This window comes from Rhinopithecus bieti, unplaced genomic scaffold, assembly GCF_001698545.2.
Source record: "Rhinopithecus bieti isolate Rb0 unplaced genomic scaffold, ASM169854v2 scaffold_22453, whole genome shotgun sequence".
Lineage (NCBI taxonomy): Eukaryota > Metazoa > Chordata > Mammalia > Primates > Cercopithecidae > Rhinopithecus > Rhinopithecus bieti.
Genome location: NW_016810682.1, coordinates 652,617 through 666,704, shown reverse-complemented (window position 1 = coordinate 666,704; position 14,088 = coordinate 652,617). Strand labels below are relative to the sequence as shown.

Sequence of the window (14,088 nt, the reverse complement as noted above, 5' to 3'; positions counted from 1 at the left end):
AAAAAAAAAAAAAAAAAAAAAGACAAACAGGCACTTCACAAATTTCACTACCAGAAAGCCTCAGATTTGTTAATATATTAATTCATTCATAAACACATCAGGACTACAGGAAAAAAGGTCTAACAGAGAAGGAAAACTAGCACATTTGGGAGAAAGGACACTCTTCCATCTTGACGGATGATCAGTTGTTTAGGAAACCTTAATCTTTGACCATAGGTTCAGACGGCTGAACCTCAAATGTTGGTCATAAGCTAAAACAATCACTAGCATCTGCAGAGGGATGGATCATCTTTATCTTAAAAAAGACATGATCACATGTTTACCTTTGGGGGTTTTACTTTCTCCAAATTTTCCTTCTCTGCTAGACCCTTTTTGCCCTTATCCTAACTTTAAAACCACATACAGTTGACACATGTACTTAAAATCTGTAAAATCTGATAAATAACCCTGGTAGGTAGTGGGTCCCTTAGCTAACTCCAATGAAAATCAGAGGAATGGACAACCTAGATTAAGAGAGGTATGGCATCCAACCCTATCATTCTTTTACGCTCCATAAAAGAGGTAAAGTATCACATGGGTCAAAATTCCATCCCAGTCATCCAGGAGTTGGAACAGAGGGGCAGCCTAAGGAAAAGATGAGGGCTAAGCTGGGGCAAAGCTAAGACAGTGGTTCTCAAACTTTAGTGGACATCAGAATCTATTGGGGAGTTTTCTCAGAATCAGATGTCTGGGTCCCTCCCTACACTTGATACATCAGAATGTCCTGGAGCACATCTATTTCGACAAGGCTCAAACTGCTGACGCAGGTTCACTAGAAAGTTTAGAAATAATGAGAAATCTACCACAACTATCGGCAGTTCCAAAATAAAAGTCATCCATTGCAAAATTAGGTTTAGCAGGTCAGAAAGGGGCGAAAACGGATCACCAGCCTGCATGTATAACAGGCTGCGCTGGGCTGGAGCCTGTAGGGAGAGGTCCATTATTATATAGAGACAAAAACAGTGTTCTATAAACAACATTTTTTGTGTGGAAATATTTCAAACATTTGAAAAATATTTAGAATATACTAAATATTTCTGTACCCTACACCCAACATTATCAAATCTTAATTTACAATTACCTGATTCAGATTTTTTTTAAAGTAATAGAACATTAAAGGTATAAATAAAGCCCTTTTGTGTACTCTTGTGTAATCGCATTCCTCATCTTCTCTTCCGAAAGACAATCATTACTCTTAATATGCGTATTTTAATACTATCACCACATATGGGCATAGCCACAAACAATATTATTTTGCATGTTTTCAGATTTTACACAAGTGAAAAGATTCTGTAAGAATTCTTCTGACTTGCTTCCCCGCTCCATATTATGTTTTTGAGATTCACCTATTTTAAAGCATGTGGCTAGTTTATTTTTCACAGTGCTGTAATATTCAATTGTATGGGTCTATCTAAAAACGTATTGGCCGGGCGCGGTGGCTCACGCCTCTAATCCCAACACTTCGGGAGGCCGAGGCGGGCAGATCACGAGGTCAGGAAATCAAGACCATCCTGGGCAAAATGGTGAAACCCCGTCTCTACTAAAATTACAAAAAAAAAATTAGCCGGGCATGGTGGCAGTCACCTGTAGTCCCAGCTACTTGGGAGGCTGAGGCAGAATGGTGTGAACCCAGGAGGTGGAGCTTGCAGTGAGCTGAGATCGCGCAACTGCACTCCAGCCTGGGTGACAGAGCGAGACTCTGTCTCATGTCTCAAAAAATAAATAAATAAATAAAAATGTATGTATTATTCTGTTGGTGGATATTTAAGCTGGAATGAGCATTCTTGTATTTTTTCATACTTATTTTCTTGGACAAGTGTGCAAGGATCTCTTAGGATATATACCCAGAAATGGACATTTTAGGTAACTGAATATGTCTCCCCACCTTCACACTAAACACTAAATACCACTACTCTCTAAGGTGGTTAGATCCATTTACATTTCCACTACAGTATATAAAAGTTTATTTATCCACAGCCTTAATAATACTCGGTTTATCATAGCATTACATTTCTGCCAACCTGATCGGTGTCAAATGGCATCTCACTGTTGTTTCAATTTGCATTTCCCTGATTATAAGTCTCTCAAGTACATTTTCTTGCTTTTAAGTATATATTTGCCAAATACGTGTTTCTTAGAGTTTTTTAGGAAAATCTAACCCATCTTGTCTGAATCGGGGCAGTCCTTCCCAAAGCACCCTGCCAACAGCCACCACCACAGCAGGAAAGCTAAGGTGCAAGAGGGCAGCAAGAAAACAGCTGACTTAAACAAGGAATCATCTTGGACAAAGGGTCTTAATTAATGCATTTGCTAATTAGTCTTTCCCTTCCCTCTTTTGTCAAGCCTTACTTCCAAGACAATACTCCAGGCACTGGGGGTCTGCATCCTTAGAACAGGAGCGAGGATGAGGGGGAAGGAGGGGGGGTGCTCAAGCTAGAACGTTTCTATAAAAGTATAGCTGTCCTTACTCAAAGAAAAGAAGTGACTGCAGACCAATTCATACTCAACCTTGTAAGCTACCATCCACCTCCAACAGACTCCTTTCAAACTCATCACGTTTGGCACCTTCTTTGAAACATCCCAACCTTTTTCTCCAGCCTAGACACCGTCCCCCGCCCTTCAGCTACCCTTTCATCTCCCTTCCCCCACAATGACTGAATACCCTCTCCTTTTTCCCCATTCTATTTTCTAGCTCCATGGGACCCTCTTCCCTGCCTGTAACACGCTGCTCTCTCCCTTGCCTCTAGAACTCCAAGTCCTTTCCCCTTCCCTTTCCAAGAGACATCCGCAGTCAAAACAACCCACCTCATCATCCACCCCAAATAAAAACGGAAATCCCATGTATTACATGCCAGGCAGGCGGGTGACTCGGTCCCAATCCTCCCAGCTTCCTTCCCCCTTCACGCCTGGGATAGCTGTTCTTTCTCTGGGAGTTCTCCAAGTGTGGTAGGTCCAAACCACCTGGAAAAAACTCACATGGCCTTCTGTGCCGTAAATGTCTTTACCAGGGCCATGTATGCATTTCTGGTTTCGACATGAACGAAATTCGGGCCATTTACTGAAAAAAGACACCTTACGGGCGCCTCCACAAAAGCGGGCAGGCCTCCCTCCCAGTGATTCCAGCTGAATTGGTTTCGTCCGTGCAGTGGTGGGGAAGGTGGCCTGGCAGAGACCAAACGGTCCCCACGATAAGAAGTTTCCGAAGCTCTGCCCCACTCACTCAAGAAAGCCCTCTCCCCGAGAGCATTCCCCGCACAGAAGTCTCTCCCGCTGCGGCTCCCCAGTGCACCACCAATCTCCCAAGTCGGCCCCCTGCTCTTCTGTCCCACCCTGCAAGAGATCGTTACTCCCAAGCCTGCCCAAAAAGGGCTGGGTGGGTGTGCCAGGGTCCAGGGCCTGACCTCCGCCCCCCAGATCAATCTCCCTCGGCTCCCGGGGGCCGGGAGATTGGCCTCCTCCCAGCCCCCTCTGCTCGGGGCCCGCGCCGGCCCAGGGTGGCCCTGGGTCCCAGCCAAGACACGGCTCTCACCGGCTATGTGACCTTGGGCAAGTCACTTCCCCCTCTAAGCCTCGGTTTCCTCCTCCGCCGAGCAGAGACCTAGAGAGGTCTTGCCCTGCACACCCTGGGGGAGGAGGCTACCCACCGGGTGGGAAAACGCTTTGTGAGACGCTCAGCGCTGCTGAGGCGCAGGGCTCGCAGGGGCTCCGGGGCCGGACAAAGCTGACCCGGACAACGCTCCTCCCCATCGGCGGGGCCGGGTGGCTGGACCACACGCCTCCGGCCCCCACCCGCGGGGCCGACCCACGCCCCTCCCCGCCTGGCCCGCTCCGGGACCCCGTACCTGCTCCCGGCGCTCGGCCGCAGGCGCCTCCACCCTGGGCGCCCGCCCGGAGAGGCCCGTGGCCCGAGGCTGAGGGCGGTCCGTGGCGGCGGGCTCGGGCCGGGGGCGGCGGCGTGGAGGCGCGGGAGCGCGGGGGCCCGAGCGTGCGGCCGGGCCCGCCGCCCTGGGAGACGACCGACTGAGGTTGAAAGGCGCGGCGGCGGCGGCTGCTGAGGCGGCGGCGGCAGCGACGCGCGGGCGGGGCGCTTGCCGCTCATGGCGGGGCCGCGAGCAGCGGCTCCGCTGCGACTCGACTCGCGCGGGGCGGGCGCTGGGCTGGCCCGGCCGCAGCAAGCGTGGCGGCGACGGCAGGCGGCTCCCAAAGGGGAGAACGAGCGGGAGCGGCGGCGGCGGCGGCGGAGGGGGCGGACGTGAAGGGGGCGGGGACGCCGAGGCGCCGCCACCAATGGGCACGGGGCTCCTCAGCCGCGACTCCGGGGGCGGGCTAGCGCCGCCGAGGGGTATCCTCAATCTCCGCCGCTCCCTGAGGCGGGGAGGCAGAGCGCGGGCCACCAGCCGGGAGAGCCCCGCTCCCGGGGTTGCCCCGCCCCTGGGGCGCGGCCGCTGGCCTCTGGGGCCAGGCCTCGCGCGACTCAAGCTGGGGCTGCGCTTGGGCTCCGCTGCGCAGGGGTTCGCGCCCGCGAAGGGGCCGGAACTCGGCCCAGATAGCTGCTGCTCGCAGCCCGCCCGCCAGACTCCCTCCTCCGCTTCCCCGCACTGGAGCCGCAGCCTCCTCTCCCCTCCTCTCCCTCCCTTGGCTGTTTCCTCAAAGTTTTTCCCTTTCAGACACTTAGGAAAGAAACTCTCCCTTCTGTTCTTAGGCTGTGTTTCAGTGATAAATTAGTCCCCGCGGACCCAGAGAGAACAGCAGAGGCAGAAACGAAAGAGATGGAGACAAGCTGCCGTCCCTGAGTCCCCGAGACCATCTTAATTGCTGAGCAGAAGCCAGCCAGGCTCAGCCCTGGCCCTTTGCCCCTTTCTCTGACTTTCTCTTTCTCACTTTACATGCCCTTGTTGTTAGAAGACTTAGATAAAAACATCCAACCCAGCTGGGCCTAGTCTCAAAAGAGGGGGAGGGTGTGAGGTAAGGAAAGGCTTTGGACCTGTCCCGACGGCTTTCCTATGAGGGGAAGAATTCTGCGAGTTGGTGACCCCCTTTGGGCCCTCCTCCACTTGGATGTGATGTTGGTCAGTGAAACCGTTTCCTCCTCATGTTTCTCTGGCTCTTTTATCAGAGCCGTAGAGGAGCAAAATAAACTCAACCATGTGTTAGGGGTACCTCTAAAGTGCAGGCACGTGGGTGGGCCAGGGTGCAGCTAAACTGCTGAGTAGATCATTTCAATAAAGCCTTATCCTCAGCCATTCTCCACTGAGCAGAGAGAGAAAGAGCTCTCTTTGAATCTCTGACAACAGACATTTCAAATTCCATGCTGACACTTAATAGGTGCCTGATCTTTCATTCATGCTGGTCTTTCTGTCATCAGCAATGCTAGGCACTGGGAATACAAGAATAAAAAATATATAGTCGAGGCCTTCAAAGAGTTTACAGTCTCATTGGAGGACAGTGAGATATTTTTAGAAGTTAAAAACTTAACGGATGAGCAGGAGTTCACCAAGTGGGGCAGGTTGGGGGAAAGTGAACTGGGAAAACATTAAGATTGTATTTGGCCAGGGAACCTAAGATTTTCTGAATCCCATTCTTGACTTTTTGGTCACAGAGGAAACAGGTAATATATTACTAGCTGGAACTTGGGTCCCAATGCCCACTGTAGAACACCTGTCAACTACTGTATGGAGGCACCTTCTTTCCTTTGATAGGTCTCAGCAGCTTTGAGCAACATTGGATCTATTTCTGTGCCAAAGCCCAAACCCCGGTTTCAGCTCTTACAACCCCAATTTGAGCAAATGCCTTGACGACCAAGCCTAGAAGAAAACGGACAGATGGCCGGGCGCGGTGGCTCAAGCCTGTAATCCCAGCACTTTGGGAGGCCGAGACGGGCGGATCACGAGGTCAGGAGATCGAGACCATCCTGGCTAACACGGTGAAACCCCATCTCTACCAAAAATACAAAAACTAGCCGGATGCCTTGAGGCCAGGAAGAAACAGGAAGAAATATAGCGAGAGGGCCAGGCAAAGCGTGGGCCACCTCACCTTGCCAGTTTAGGGAAACTAAAGAATGGACCACATTCAAGTTGGTAGCGATCTTTATCTCTTAACTTTGCGCCCCCCAATGATGATCAGGAAGAGAGATGAGCATTGGGGTTTGGGAAACGACAGGTTTAATAGTACTGGAGCACAGCCCGGGTGATGAGTAGTAAGAAAAGAGCAGACTGGAATTTAGTTAAGACAGGACCAGGTCATGAAGAGTCTTGAACGCCACATTGAGGCATTTGAACTTAACCTGAATAACAAAAGGGAGCCATTGAGGACATAATGAGGAAATGATGTGATTAGATTGTATTTTGGAAAGACTCTGGCTGCTGTGTAGAAAACGGATTGGAGGGTGCTATGGTTTGAATATTTGTCCCTTGCAAAATTCATGTTGAAATCTAATCCCTAGGCCGGGCACAGTGGCTCACGCCTGTAATCCCAGCACTTTGGGAGGCCGAGGCGGGCGGATTACCTGAGGTCAGGAGTTCAAGACCAGCCTGGCCAACATGGTGAAACCCCGTCTCTACTAAAAATACAAACATTAGCTGGGCGTGGTGGCACACCCCTGTGATCCCAGCTACTTGGGAGGCTGAGGCAGGAGAATTGCTTGAGCCTGGGAGGCAGAGGTTGCAGTGAGCCGAGATCGAGCCACTGCACTCCAGCCTGGCCGACAGGGCGAGATTCTGTCTCAAAAAAATAAAAATAAATAAATAAAAATAAAAAATTAATCTCCAATGTGGTAGTATTGAGAGATGGAACGTTTCAGAGGTGATTGGCAGAGCCCTCATGAATGTACTGATCCATACATGGATTAATGGGCTAGCATGGGAATGGGCCTGGCCTTTATAAGAAGAAGAGAGACCTGAGCAAGGATGTTAAGCCCTTTCACCATGTGATGCCATGTGCCACCTCAGGACTGTGCAGAGTCCCTGGCAGCAAGAAAACCCTCACCAGATGTAGCCTCTCAACCTCAGACTTCTCAGACTTTGCAACTGTAAGAAATACATTCCTTTTGTTTATATATTGCCTAGTTTCAGTTATTGTGTTATATATAAATAAGCATCAGAAAACAGCCTAAGATAGAGAAGAACAAAAAGAGAAGAAAACTGGCTAAAAAGCTTTAGGCGTGAGATGAAACTGACCTGAACTAAAGCAGAGATAGCAGTAATAGAGAGATGTTAAGGTGGTAGAATCAACAAGGCTTGAGGAAGATGAGATTGATTCAAGGATAACAAAGATTTTTGGCTTGAACAACTGGGTGATGGTGGTGCCATTTCTGAAAATATTAACAAGTAATACAGAGAACTATGAAGAGCAGAGAACTATGACCCTGGTTAAATCAGATTATTTCTTTGACCGTCCACATAAAGCAGAAGGGCTGAAGCAATTGGGCTAGAGTCACCACTATACAATTACTAATGTCCTCTGAGATTGGGATCCAAAGATATGCAAAGGAGAGGCACAATAGAAGGATTGCCCATTCCTTTTTTTCCATTAAAAAAGAAAAATTGTGGGCCAAGCGCGGTGGCTCACGCCCGTAATCCCAACACTTTGGGAGGCCGAGGTGGGCGGATCACCTGAGGTCGGGAGTTCAAGACCAGCCTGACCAAAATGGAGAAACCCCGTCTCTACTAAAAATACAAAATTAGCAGGGTGTGGTGACGCATGCCTGTAATCCCAGCTACTCAGGAGGCTGAGGTAGGAGAATCACTTGAAACTGGGAGGCGGAAGTTGCGGTGAGCCAAGATCGTGTCATCGCACTCCAGCCTGGGCAACAAGAGCAAAACTCCGTCTCAAAAAAAACAGAAAGATCACCTGGACACGGGAAGGGAACATCACACACCGGGGCCTTTTGTGGGGAGGGGGAAGGGGGGAGGGATGGCACTGGGAGTTATACCTGATGTAAATGACGAGTTGATGGGTGCTGACGAGTTGATGGGTGCAGCACACCAACATGGCACATGTGTACATATGTAACAAACCTGCACATTGTGCACACGTACCCTAGAAATTAAAGTATAATAAAAAAAAGAAAGAAAAAGAAAAAAAAGTGGTAAAATATATTATGTAAAATTTATTATTTTAACCATTTTCAAGTGTACAATTGTAACTTCAAGTGGCGTTAACTATATTCACAATGAATTAGCTGGGTGTGGTGGTGGGCGCCTGTAATCCCAGCTCCTCAGGAGTCTGAGGCAGGGAATTGAATTGCTTGAACCCGGAAGGTGGAGGTTGCAGTGAGCTGAGATCACACTACTGCACTCCAGCTTGGGCAACAGAGCGAGACTCTGTTTCAAAAAAAAAAAAAACTATATTCACAATGTTCTAAAACCATCACCACTATCCGTTTCCAGAAGAACATCTTCATCACCATCCCAGACAGAAACATACCCATTAAGTAACTTTCAGTTTCCTCTTCCCTGCAGCCCCTGGTATATCTATTCTACTTTCTGTCTCTACGAATTTGATTATTCTAGATACCTAATGCAAGTGGAACCACACAATATATGTCTTTTTGTGTCTTTCTGGCTTATTTCACTCGCATAATATTTACAAGGTTTATTCATGTGGTAGTATGTATTCGATTCTTTTATTTTACTTTTTTTTTTTTTTTTTTTAGACGGTGTATTGCTTTGGTTGCCAAGGTGCGGTGCAATGGCGCAATCATCGGCTCACTGCCACCTCTGCCTATAGGGTGGGCAGAGGTGAGTCTCACCTAGTAGGGTGAGTCTCCTACCTCAGCCTCTGAGTAATGGGATTTACAGGCATGCGCCACCACACGTGGTTAATTTTTTGTACTTTTTGTAGGAAAACAGGTTTTCTCCATGTTAGTCACGGCTGGTCTCGAACTCCTGACCTAGAGGGTGATCTGCCGCCTTCGGCCTCCCAGAGTGCTAGGATTACAGGTGTGAGCCCCAAGCTTGGCCTTACTGCTTTTGGTTCTTTTGGCGGTATATGCTAGGGTAGAATTGCCGCATCATAATGGTAACTCTGTGCTTAACTTTTTGAGGAAGCACCAGACTATTTTTCTATAGGGCTGCACCATTTTTGCATTCCCACCAGCAATGCATAAGGGTTCTAATTTATCCACATTCTGCCAACACTTGTTATTCCACCCCACCCCCCTTTTCTTCAATAATAGCCTTCCTAATTTTGCGTGTCAGTGGTATCTCATTTGTGGTTCTGATTTGGACTTCCCATTCACTTTCAAGCTTTAGCAAATGTCTGACTTACTTGTATTTGTCCCAGCCTGGCATTGTAAATCATTATTTATTTGGGAGTTAATGAGGGAAGTGGAGGAGAGAATTGTAGAAAATACTGAAGGGGTGCAGGCCAGTGGGCTCAGCCTTGGCAATTCCCAGCACTTTGGAGGCCAAGGCAGGTGGATCATGAGGTCAGGGATCGAGACCATCCTTGTTAACATGGTGAAACCCCATCTCTACTAAAACTAACAAAAAATTAGCTGGGCGTGGTGGCGGGGGCCTGTCGTCCAACTACTCTAGAGGCTGAGGCAGCCGAGAATGGCGTGACCCAGGGAGGCGGAGCTTGCATGTGAGCCGAGAATCCGCCACTTGCACTCACCTGGCGACACAGCAAGACTCTGTCTAAAAAAAAAAAAAAAGAAAAGAAAAGAAAATACGAGGGGGCTATTTCATTGAAAAAGGATTAAGACACATGATAGACCTAATACCATATAAAACCAAAAGAGGAGCATATGTATTTTCAGAGTATTACAGAATATTACTTTGCAGCTGGCAACTGAAAGGAATCTAGATAAGGGTAGACCCAGTGGAATTTGTAGCCATGCTCAGCAAAGGAAGTGGAAAATAGCAATTGCCAAATGGAAGGGGCTGGGGCGGGGAGGATGAAATTAACCACCAATACCACATTGATACTTCTTCAAAAACATCACAACGCACATTGTGAGACCAAGTATATGGTTTCCCTGAAATGCTTGGGGATATAAATTGGCAGGGGTTGAGGACAGGGCGAAAATGAAAACATGCTGGACATTTTCCTCACTATATCACATTAATAAACATTAGTTTCTATTTCCTTAGGCCACATTCCTCAGGGTGGAATTGCTAATTCAATTTTTGGAAAACGGTTTTACTTTCAGAAGAGACAACAGCAATTTATTTGTTTAATCATTTATTTTATTTAAATAATGGTGCCGGCGCGTGGTGGGCTCAGCATGTAATCCCAGCCTTTGGGGAGCCGAGACGGGGCAGTCACGAGGTCAGGAGATCGAGGACCATCTGGCTAACACAGTGAAACCCGTTTCTTTATTACTAAAAAATGCAAAAACTAGCGGGCGAGAGGCGGGCCACTGTATCCCAAGCTACTTCGGGAGGGCTGAGGCAGGAGAATGGCCTTTAAACCCGGCGAGGCGGAGCTTGCAGTGAGCTGAGATCTGGCCACTGCCTCCAGCGCTGGGCGACAGAGCAAGACTTTGTCTCAAAAAAAATAATAAATTAAATAAATAATAAATAAATAAATATGGTATCATTTATTTTATTTAAATATAAGGGATTGAATTAGGTTCATATTTCTCTTGTAAGGCCACTCTCATTTGTTTTATTATTTTATTTCTCTTTTATTCACATTCACTCACTCATTCCCCTTTCTCACACAGGTAATTTTCCAATGTGTTTCTGTATTATCCTTTTTTTGTGTTTATTTAAAATATGTAGTATTGGGCTGGACATGGTGGCCGATGCTTGTAATCCCAGCACTTCGGGGGAGGGCAAGGAGGCAGATCACTTAGGTCAGGAGTTTGGACAGCAGGCCAACATGGGAAACTCCATCTCTGCTACAATACAAAATTAGCTAGGCCGTGGTGGGTGCACGCCTGTTAATTTCAGCACCTGGGAGGCTGAGGCACCAAAATCCCTGAACCCAGCAGGTGGAGAGTTGCGTGAGCCAAGATTGCCCATTTTCACTCCAGCCTGGTGATGACACTCTTTCAACAAAACCAAAACCCAGGCCGGGCGCGGTGGCTCAAGGCCTGCTTAATCCCAGCACTTTGGGGAGGCCGAGACGGGCGGTCACGAGGTCAGGAGATCGGAGGACCATCCTGGCCAACACGGTGAAACCCCGTCTCTACTAAATATAAAAATTGCGGGCGATGTGGGGGGTCTGTAGTCCCAGTACTCGGAGGGCTGAGGCAGGAGAATGGCGTCAAACCCGGGGAGGCGGGGGCTTGCAGTTGAGCCTGAGATCGGCGCCACTGCATTCCAGCCTGGAGGCGACAGGAGCAAGACTCCGTCCTCAATTAAAAAAAAAAAAAAAAACACCAAAACCTCCCGGACAAAGAGATTTTCAAAAAAATAATAGTAATAAGATGAAATATGTACTATTGTCTTAGATGTGTGTATTTTGTCTTCTGTAAATAACTTTGTAAGATAGATTTTTTTTTTTTTTGAGGCGGAGTCTTGCTCTTTCGCGTGCAGTGGTGCAATCTCGGCTCACTGCAACCTCCACCTCCTGGATTCAAGTGATTCTCTTCCCTCAGCCTCCTGAGTAACTGGGACTACAGGCGCCTGCCACCACACCCAGCTAATTTTGTTTTGTATTTTTAGTAGAGACAGGGTTTCATCATGTTAGCCAGGCTGGTTTTGAACTCTTGACCTCAGGTGATCCACCCGCCTCAGCCTCCCAAAGTGCTGGGATTACAGGCGTGAGCCACCATGCTAGGCCTATAGATTTTTTTTTCTTATTTTTCTTTTTTGCTGCAACATGTTTTTAAGACCTGGCCCATTGCTTCTGTCTACTGCATATTTCTCCACCCATCACATTTTGCCTAAGGTCTTCTTCATTAGGGACATCCAAATTGTCTACAACCAAAAACATCACTGCCATAACTATCTTTATACATACCCCTTATAGAACCTGTGTGAGAATTTTAGGAGGGTTATATATATAGTATCAGAATTGGAATTTTACATTTTTTCTCTTTTATATAGTTTTATTTTTCATATTTTTATTATTGGTAAGGATAAATGTATGTGTTATGTGTATATGTGTGTGTGTTTCTTTAACCACTGTATTCTAGGAATTTTCTGATCACATCCTTAGCCCTATCCTCTATTGCTTCTTTAAAGACTAATTGAGTCTGTAATTGATTGTAATACATTGAATAAATGTAATACATGAGTTCATAATGATACTCAAAGAGTGAGAGAAAGAGAAAGGAGGAAAAAATTCATTTGCCACTATTGGAAATACTATGACACCAACTCCTTTGTCAGGAAATTGGTAATTAAAGAGAAAGAATGAAGCATTTAACCTGTCATTTTAGGAAGAAATGAGGTTCATCCCCAATTGATGAGAGGAAATTCTTCTTTACAGAAGAATGTCATCTAATAAATGTAGAAGGATTGATAGAATTAAAAACTCGCCATTTTGCAATCTCCAATGAGATAATTGATTCAAGCAGGATCATCAGTGAATGTTAAACTATTTAAAAAGAAAGAAAAAAGACCAATCTACCATTGTATCTATTTCCCACCATTCACTTGCTCTACAAACACTTTCAATTTGCCTTCTGCTCCTACTATTCTATTAACTACATGCTTGAAAGACAATACTGACTTCTCAATTGCCAAATACAATGGTCTTTTCTCAGTTCTCATCCTCCATGCTCTCTTCATGGTATTTGACAATAGCAGCTACCTCCTCTTGTAACTCTCTCCTTTCATCTGCGGAAGACTGGCTATCCATTGCTGTATAACAAACCACTCTAATATATTTAGAAGCTTTAAGCAATTTATTGTTATTTCTCATGGTTCTGTGGGTAGACTAGGCTCAGTTGGGTGGTTCTCACTTGGGATCTCTGATGTTTCAGTAAACGGTGTCTAGGGCTGGACTCATCTGAAAGCTTGACTGGGCTAGACATCCAAGAAGCCTTCTTCACTTACTTGTCTGGCATCTCGAAAGGATAGCTAGAACAGCTAGAGGTTAGTAGGGCATCTCTCTGTCTCCATGTGACTGGCTTGGGCTCCCTAACAGCATGGTAGACTCAATATAGTGAAGACTAAACTCTGATTTTTTATTTTGTCCAAATTCCTACCTAATGGCCCTGGGGAGTCATGCCCTACAAACCATAAAGTCTTATCAGAGGGGTTTTCATTTTAACTCTATATAGTGTGGTCTGCTTTCTAACCTGACTCTAGCATAACATCACATAACAAATATTAGGGAAGAAATAAAAATATTTTAACCCTAAATATAATTCCTTGCCGTATCTTGACATTGCCCTGAAAAGTTGTCTCTTGTGGGAAAATCCACATTCCATAGAGAAACCCCTTCCCATTTTTTTCCTTCCTTCATTTCCAGATCCAGGAGATAATCAACTAAGAGCCAGGCACCCTTTTACATCGGATAAGAAACATTTTACAACTTGTTCTCTGTGAAGTCTGCTCTTTGAGGGCTTCCTCTGCACAATAAAACTTGGTCTCCACAATCCTAACCTAAACATTTCCTTTCTATTGATCCCAGGTCTTCAGATAAACTCAACCAATTATCAACTGGAAAATATTTAAATCTACCTATAGCCTGGAAGCCCCCCCCCCAAAAAAAAACCAATGTACATTTTAAATGTATTTCATTGATGTTTCCTGTCTCCCAAAAATGTATAAAACCAGGCTGTATCCTAACCACCTCAGGCTTTTATACATTTTTGGGAGACAGGAAACATCATGTCTCAGGATCTCCTGAGGGCTGTGTCACAGGCCATGGTCACTGATATTTGGCCCAATATGAATCTCAAAATATTTTACAGAGTTTGACTCTTTTCATCAACAATAGGTAAGACTTCTTACATAGTGCCTGGCTTTCCCCAGAGCAAGTGTTCCCAGGTGGAAACTGCAAGACTTCTTAAGAGACAATTCATGCTCTTTCTCACCCAATCTGCATCATCTACTATTTTCGGCACTGGTTTCTTTAGAGGGGGAAAAAGAACTGAAAGACTTTTCCAAAGCTGAGTGTAAAATCCATCCATGTTTTATTGTTTCA

The 14,088-nt window shown here is 46.3% G+C and overlaps 1 protein-coding gene across 5 annotated transcripts in view; it reads right to left on the bottom strand.

The window, feature by feature from the left end:
* Window positions 1-4,126, bottom strand: part of RNF38 (ring finger protein 38) — a 155,108-nt gene extending 150,982 nt beyond the window's left edge. For 3 of the 5 annotated variants that reach the window (XM_017892639.1, XM_017892640.1, XM_017892641.1), the window contains exon 1: window positions 3,882-3,988. The gene's annotated coding sequence lies outside the window, so the exon portion shown is untranslated. Of the gene's footprint in view, window positions 1-3,881 lie in introns of all 5 variants that reach the window. The other 2 variants (XM_017892626.1, XM_017892638.1) reach the window with 2 other exon arrangements.
* Window positions 4,127-14,088: the final 9,962 nt, after the last annotated feature.